Source organism: Chiloscyllium plagiosum, chromosome 35 (genome assembly GCF_004010195.1).
Source record: "Chiloscyllium plagiosum isolate BGI_BamShark_2017 chromosome 35, ASM401019v2, whole genome shotgun sequence".
Taxonomy (NCBI): Eukaryota; Metazoa; Chordata; class Chondrichthyes; order Orectolobiformes; family Hemiscylliidae; genus Chiloscyllium; species Chiloscyllium plagiosum.
This window is the reverse complement of record NC_057744.1, coordinates 4,719,066-4,728,095: the sequence shown is the minus strand read 5'-3', so window position 1 is coordinate 4,728,095 and position 9,030 is coordinate 4,719,066.

Sequence of the window (9,030 nt, the reverse complement as noted above, 5' to 3'; positions counted from 1 at the left end):
GAGAGAGAGAGACTGGGGGATGTTGAATTGCAGGGTGAGAATGGGTGGGTTTGGAGGCCAGCACTCCTGCAGAGCTGGGTCCAGTTGCAGGAATAACTGCAGCAGTGAGTGAGGGTCAATCAGTAAAGAGGCATGTAAACCTTGGGTCCTCACTTGGGTCCTGTAGAGAGAAAGGATCTTCCCACAGAGGGAGTGAGCAAGTGGGAAATGGAAAACCAAGATTTTTTTGTGAGCACCAAGGGGGAAGGAAAGAGGAACGGCCTGAGACTGAGGGCTATTAGACCTCAGAAACTTCACCACATCTGGTCAGTGAGCACAAAGGGAATTTATAGGAATGCTTGATCATGTAATCAGATACTACATGGCCAGAAGATCATGTGATCAGAACTGCAGGAATGCTGCCAACCAGAGATGGCAATTCTATTTTCTTGATTTCCTGTTTGAGGTAGGCTGAAATTCCATCCCATCTTTTCCTGGGTTTTACTGATGATATTCTATTCATATGATGCTTTGTATCAGGTAACGATGCTGAGGTCCTGTGTTGGACTTGAGTGGACAAAGTTAAAAATCACACAACACCAGGCTTTGGTCCAACAGGTTTATTTGAAAGTACAAGCTTTTGGAGTGCTGCCCTTTGTCAGGTAGCTAGTGGGGCAGATTACATAGGATTTTTAAGTAAAAGGTCAAAGTGAAAGACAACAGATGAATGGACACTACACAGCAATCGCCAGACAGAGGTGTTCCCTCCCAGTGGGAGATCACTTCAGCGGTCAGGGACGTTCGGCCTTGGATCTTTGGGTGAACGTCCTCCAAGACGGTCTTTGGGATATGCAACAACGCAGAGTGGTCGAGCAGGGGCTCATAGCCAAGTTCAGTCCTCATGAAGATGGCCTCAACCAGGATCTTGGGTTCATGTCACACTACAACTGACCCCACCACAATATCGACTCTCACACATACACACACACAACCTCTCTCTCACACACACACTCATATGCAGACCCTCTGACAGGAATATATTTCATCACACTTGTGCACACACAAATAGGCAAACACACACACTCTCTCCCTCTCATGCACACATACATATAAATCTATGGGGTTAATTTGCATTTGCAGAATTGTATTTGCAGATACAGTCTATTTTGTTCAAAAAACACACAATCTGTAGGCAGTCAGTCAATGTGACATTTTATAAATTCCTGCTTTGGAAATAAAACCATTTTGACTCCAGGATGAGATACAGACAGACTCTGACCTCATGCCTTTAATGCATTGTCTGAGCCGAGATGTCACCTTTTATTAATATATTGATAAAACTTTGTTATCTTGAGGCTGTGACTGGAAAGAAATTCTGGGATTTACATATTAATCAATCAAAACCTGTGTCACCATTCTAAGCGATTAAAGACTTAACAGCCATTTAGGTTTGGTTAATACATCGCATCAGTTGTATGACACTTTGACCTTTCACTTATGAATTCTGTGTCCTTTGTATTCTGCCCCACTAGTGACCTGACAAAGTAGCACCTCTCCAAAAGCTTGTACTTTCAAATAAACCTGTAGGATGATAACCTGGTGTTGTGTGATTTTTAGTTTTGTCTCAAGTGAGCAGACTGAGGTTGAGTCAGCTCAGGAAGTGAAAGATAGTCTGAAACACGCCCTTTCTCTCACTTCCTTGCATTGCTGTATTTGGGATATTCCTTAAGACCTCAGGACTCCAACTAACCTTCAACCCCTCACCAGCTGAGTAGCACTTGTTTCCTGGAACAGGTGTACCAGACTCACTCGGCGTCTGTCCAGAAGCTGTGCACAAACAAGATTGAAATAAGCCACTTTTTTTAGTTGTCATGGGTTTCAGCCTGAAGGCCATCTCTAATTGCAAGTGCTTTTGATGAGCATACAGAGGCACATTTGGAATGGATGGGGATGTATCCGAATGATAACCAGATTCAGGATAATACCTGGTTAAACTAAACAGGAACGTTTACACAAACCAGGGTTGGATTCCTTGGAATTCAGAAGATTGAAGAGTTACTTCACCAAAGTTCTGGAGATGTTAAGTGGTGTATAGTTGAGACTCAGTGTTGAAAATTAGAGGCAATGGTTTGGCATACTGATTGCTGCCCCACTTCCAATAACCCAGAGAAAAGATCAGGAGCCAATTAACTGACTGGTTAGAAGCCCACTCACAAACAGTAAGGCTGTGGGGTGGGAGGGGAGGAGGTGTTAAACAAGCTCCGAATGGGAGTTCTGCCCATTAGTGGGAAGGTGACCCACTATCTGAACTTTCCGACAGCACCAGAGCTCCCTAGAGAACACTTTTGGAACTGCAGGCAGGCCTCCACAGGAGGCTAGATCAGAGTGGTGCTGGAAAAGCACAGCAGGTCAGGCAGCATCCGAGGATCAGGAAAATTGACGTTTCGGGCAAAAGCCCTTCATCAGGAATGGAGGCAGGGAGCCTCCAGGGTGGAGAGATAAATGGGGGGGGGGGCTGGGGAGAAGGTAGCAAAGTGTACAATAGGTGAATGGGGTTGGGGATGGAACAGCACTCAGCAGGAGATAGCCATGGCTGCTGATAAAGCAATTCCCAAGGATCACAGTGGAGCCAAGACAGAAGTAAGTAACTCACTGATGGTTTCCTGGATTGGGGTTTGCAGGGACCAAAAATTTAGGCAAAGGTGGGATGTGGTTCCTTGCAGTGCCCCCTCTGTCTATTGTCCAGACTGTCAGTCAGGTATTGAGTACCTTTGATTGCAGGATCCCCCATCTCTGGGATGACAAGTTGCCCACGGGGTTGTAGCCAGCATCCACACTGAATAACTACTACAGCTGGGACAATGCCAGGGGTGGAGGCTTGTTGAGGTCCTTAAACAGTCACTAGTTGGCCTCAGATGGCAACAAGATGGCAAAGTTGACCATAGGCTTTACCACCTCGAAATTAGTTCTGGCAGAGATGGGAAAACAGTGGAGTTCTGAGGGTGCTTCTATGCCCCCTAGTTGAACACCCATCCCATCTCCACACTCGCCAACTCTGAGAGTAGGAGATTCAGCATGGGGAGTTACATCACAGGTCTTCCGAACTGGTGGAAAAGACTTGCTGGGCAGAATGGGCTCCTCCCAATCCAGATGGGAAAGGCAATTGTAAATTTAGGTACAATGGGGCCTCAGTTCCTGACCCTGTTGGTGATGGGGGACATATTTCCACTTTAGTCTGAGCTGTCAATTCTGAGTTGCTGTAATCCAGGCAGTTTCATCGCACGATATCTGACCTCCCCACAAACCAATGCACATCACCAATGCCGCACCCCCACCCTGGCACTTGTCATTATTCGTCCCACACATTGGTCAGTGTGGTCCCCTCTCTTCCCACAGGCAATGGGAAAACAAACAGATTCTTTGTGACCTAAATGGATCGTTCCTGATGAAATATCAAATGCTTTTTATTTCTTTCTCACCCATTTTGATATTTTTGTAACTGACAAAAGTGTTTGCGGGAACTGATCACCATTTGTAACAAGATGATATTCTTCCTACGGGCTTTAGCTGATAGCCATGTCCAGGAGGCACTGTTTAATTCCTGGAAACTCCTCAGCAAACTTTATTTTGCTCGATGACTTCCTTTTTACAGATTTTTCTGTAAATTTCCCAGTTTTTATGCACCAGCAAAGCTCCATCCCTATCCGTTTTGTTATTTATGTGATATCCCAACAGAACTAAGCTTTAAATTTCACTCCAAATAGCCACCATAAATCAACTCCGCCAATGCTCAAGTACGTATTGACTCACTACAACATTTTGCCGACTAATGTCGAAAAGGGTTGAGGTATTTGACAACTGTTACTGTTTTTATATATTTTACATGGTGTTTTCCCCATTTGGGGGGGATGTTTTCAGTACTGCCAATATTATATGAGGGGGATTGTAAAGGGTACTGGATATCTGTTAGTTGTAACAAGGTTAAAAATAAAGTAAATGTGATTCAAATAATGCTGCACGGTGTTCTGATGTTTCTTCTTATATTTTCTTCAATCCATCAGCCTAGAAAGCTGTTGTTGAGAGCGGGGCCCATGCAGTAACTAAACTACGTTTACATTTGCCATCTTTGAGGTTGAATATAGTTCATGCCATTAAACTATTTTAAATAATAGTGTGTTGATTCAGTATAATGCAGTGTACTTGATCTACACACACTGTCCACTCTCCAATGGAGACATAAAGGACTGTGACCTAGAGTGAAAGTTGTAAAGTCAAAACAATTGGGAGCAGGGATAGACTATTTGACTTATCAAGGGGCTAGATTAGAGTGGTGCTGGAAAAGCACAGGAGGTCAGGCAGCATCCGAGGAGCAGGAAAATCGACGTTTCGGGCAAAAGCCCTTCATCAGGAGTAGAGGCAGGCTGCCCGTAGAGTGAACAAATACATTATAAGGGGGTGGGGGTGGGGAGAAAGTAGAATCTGGATTAGAGTGGTGCTGGAAAAGCACAGCAGGCCAGGGAGCATCCGAGGAGCAGGAAAATTGATGTTTCGGGCAAAAACCCTTCATCAGGAATTGGTCCAACCTTCCAGCTCAGCACCACTCTCATGACCTGTCCTACCTGCCTATCTTCCTTTCCACCTATCCACTCCACCCTCCCCCTGACCTATCACCTCCATCCCCAACCCCATTCACCTATTGTACTCTATGCTACTTTCTCCCCACCCCCACCCCTCTATAACATATCTCTCCACTCTGCAGGCACCCTGCCTCTATCCTGATGAAGGGCGTTTGCCCGAAGCGTCGATTTTCCTGCTCCTCGGATGCTGCCTGACCTGTTGTGCTTTTCCAGCACCACTCTGATCTAGACTCTGGTTTCCAGTATCTGCAGTCCTTGTTTTTACCTATTTGACCTATCAAGACTGCTCCATTCAGTAAGATCATCATTGACCTGATTATTGCCTTAACCTTTCTGTTTCTTTTCATTTCCCATCTTGGAGAAGCTCAGGTCCATTTGTAACCCTCGGCTTCTGTTTCCTTTTGGTTTGGACAAACCTAGATCCTGCTCAATGCACTGAGATCAGAACCAACATGAAGAACAGCCATTCTAGGAAATTACAAGATTCGAGCCTCTAAGAATTTTAAATCAAAACATCTCTGCCCTCCAACAAGTTCCATCAAGACCTTCCTTAAAAACGTACCTCTTTTTTGTCAAGCTTGTAAATGCCTTACACTAATGACACATTCTCAGGATCCATGGAAAATGTCACAAAGGTTAGGCTGACACCAAAATGCCATGCCATGGGGGTGCTGCATTGTCAGGGGTACCATGCTTTGGTTCAAATTGAAAATTGCAGTTCTCTCTGCCCTCTCATGAAGTCTGATCATGAAACTATTCAATAAAGAATAGTGGAGTTCTCCACTGTATCCTTGTCAAAACATATCCCACAACCAACATAGAAACACACATAAAAAAGGAGTAGGCCATTCAGCCCTTCAAGCCTGCTCTGTCATTCAATTTGATCTTGGTTCATTACTCAGTCCCCTGTTCAGACTTTCTCCCTAACTCTTTGATTCAGTCAGCCCTAAGAATTATATCTAACCCCTCTCAAAAACATTGTATGTTTTGGCCTTGACTGCTTTCTATAGCAGAGTATTTTACAGGTTCATCACTCTGGGTGACGAAATTTCTCCTCATCTCATTAAATGACTTACCCCTTCCTCAGATAAGAAGACTAACTTTGCACACAGTGTGGCCTCACGTGGGCTCTGTCCAGTTGCAGTCAGCCATCTTTGCTAAAATATCACTAAAACAGACTATTTGGCCAAGTGTGCAGGTCTCAGTTTGGCTGTCATTTTTCCCATAATACAGCGTATATTGACTCAAGTTCATAATCACTTCATTGACTGCAAATTATTTAGGGTTTTCAGAGATTGTGAAAGATATCTTTCAAATGCACAATGTGGGTGAGAAAAGGCTCTTGGAAACAAAGCAGGGTGCAAGATAATGATGTGAGAGACACATTGATAGGAAAAAAAGAGATGTGTACTCAGACTGTGCTGGTGTGAAACTGTAATACCCAAATTGAAAAATAATTTGATTTTAGTGCACTTAGTGTGTTTACCAAGAAACCACAATACCAGGACATGGGACTCCTTGTTTCATTAACGTTTTGCTAAGGGATCAGCCAGGTTGATTACATAGGTTGGGTTGCAAGACATCAGCCCTATACTATCCTTCAGTGCCCTGTTATTTCTAAACAGGAAGGAAGAAAGACAAATATAGCATTCTCTTTGTTACATTCCCTACCCCCTGTCCAAGTATCAGACCATTTTGTCTTTGTGCCACCTTATTTAATTAGCTCCATCTTACCTCAAGACTGCTCTTGGAATGAAAGTTGTTTCCTGGCTGAGGTTTGAGTTACTGTCTGACATAGAGCAGGTACCTATTTCTAGACTCATGTCCCTTGCCCTCTGAGCAGTCCGCAAAAGACACTGAGCCAAGCAGCCCTTGCAGTGCCACATACCAAAGCAAGCTATCTGGACAAGTAAACATTTCTGCTTACTGCAGCTCCTTGTCTCGATCCTGGCTCACTTTGAAGTGCTGGGTTCTTATTTCATGGGTAACAGCTGCCTGTTAGTTCATGATATGTTTAAGTGACAGGACTGAGTAGCACCAGTGTAACACTTTCTTTTATGCTGCAAGAGAAAATATTGGTTTCTCACCAGCAACACCTTCACTCCACTGCCCGATTCCAACATAATGGTCCCACAGGAATGAGAGGAGCTCTCAGTACTGTGACCAGTGATCTTTTGTTAGGTAAGGATATGAAGGAGTGGGGAAGCAAAACCGAGCAAATGGATTTGACGTCAGCAAACCTATACTTTTGTAAATAAAAACAAAAATTAGGACTAACTAGCTTTTGCCATTCATCGATCTTAATCCAAACTAACCGCCATCTTGTTATCACTTTCATAACCGCATTCCACAATCCCATTGACCAAATTCCTGGTATATCCATTGACCCCACTCTTTTGAAGTGTCTGAACTCTACCTTTCCAACTTTGCTCCAAATTCCTCACCCATCCCTGCTGTAAGTCAGCAGATGCTACACTGCAATGCTGGTTCCTGACACAATTAGATTGTTGGCTGTTCCCTTTGCGAAATCCAGAAGTTTGTCCAATTGTTATGGTTTGTCTGCAGCCATTGTTCCTATCTCTAGGGAACCCTGTTATAACTGTGCTGTGAGTTACATTGTTTCCCAGGTCTTGGATGTCTAAACTGCACTCTTAAAGGCTGCTCCCTCTCGAACTTGGTTGCTACTGGTCTGGATCCCCTAAACCTCCAACTGTTCCTCAACATAGAGTAAGACTCTCACCTCTCTGCAATACTAAAAACTCTTTACTTACACTCGGATAAGCATCAGATCAAATACAACTGTCTTGGTACAGTTTCTTTTCTGAGCATTCTGGTGTCTTGATGCTGTCTAATGTCCAGTTCTTCATCTCTGCTGCATTATGTGCATTGCTGTCAGAGTCATCAGACCATTAATATATCCATTATATGTACGGACTGTATCTTAAGACTGCTAATGCCAGTTAATATCTGGGAGAACTTCCTCACCAGCTTAGAGGGGTGACATATGTTTCACAGAAACATAATTTTGGGTCAGTTGGTTTAAAATTTCAGAAGGTCTTTTTTAAAAACTACTTTGAAGGTGCTATATCAATGCAAGTTGTTGGAGTCAGGAAAACCTATGACAAAAGCAAATGGTACAAGATCTGTGGAGGATGTCACATGATAGGCCAAATGGTCTTGAGCTTTCCACTCCTCAACAAGCCCTTGTGTTTCTCACTAGATGTCTGTGTTCTCTTGTACAGACATGATGGGCTGAATGGCCTTCTTCAGCGCTATAAACATTCTGTGCTTCTGAGGTAATTAACATTGTTTCTATGATTCTAATTGTCTGTTTGGAATTATAGACTGGGACAGCATGGTAGGAGACCGCTTCACCTATCATAGGCAAGGGTTTTAGTTATTCTGTCACATGGGCATCACTGACCTGGCTAGTATTTATTACAAACCCCTGATTTCCCTTGAATCGAATGACCTACTAGTCTACCAAGAGCCAACCACCTTCTTGTGGGTCTGGAGTCAATTGAAGGCCAGACTGGGTAAGGATGGCAGATTTCTTTTCTTGAAGGGTATTAGTGAACACTTGTGTATTCATAACCATCAATCACCAATACTGAGACCAGCTTTGTTTTCTGGAATTACTGAATTCAAATTCTACTAATTACCAACTTGGGTTTTGGAGAGGGTGCAAAGAAGGTTTACCAGGCTGCCTGGACTGGAGGTCTTGCCTTATGAAAGAAAGGTTGAATAAGCTTGGACTTTTCTCTCTGGAGAGAAGGAGCAAGAGAGGAGACCTGATCGAGGTATACAAGGTAATGAGAGACATGGATGGAGTCGATAGCCAGAGACTTTTCCCCAGGGCAGGATTGACTGGTATGAGAAATCATAGTTTGAAGATATTAGGAGGAAGGTATAAAGGAGATGGCAGAGGTAGGTTCTTTATGCAGAGAGCTGTGAATGCATGGAATGCGTTGCCAGCTGTGGTGGTGGAAGCAGAGTCATTGGGGACATTTTAGCGACTGCTGGACATGCACATGGATAACAGTGAGTTGAGGGGTGCATAGGTTAAGTTATTATATTTTACATTAGGATTAAACCTCAGCACAACATCGTGGGCCAAAGGGCCTGTTCTGTGCTGTACTTTTCTATGTCTCTATGTCTATATCTATCCAGGTCACCCCCGATTACTAATCCCATGACCCTGCACAATGCCACCACTTGCAAAATTAGTTTGATAACAAAAGCTCAGTACTTGCAGAGTTAATTGCGTGAAATATCCTCTGGCAATGTTCCTGTAACTGAGATGTAAGTGCAGTAAATAGAGATTAGCTAATACATGCATCAGATGGAAGACCAATGAGTAGCTGTCAATGAACTATGTATTTTATTAATGTGCTGTGCATCAATTCTACACCTG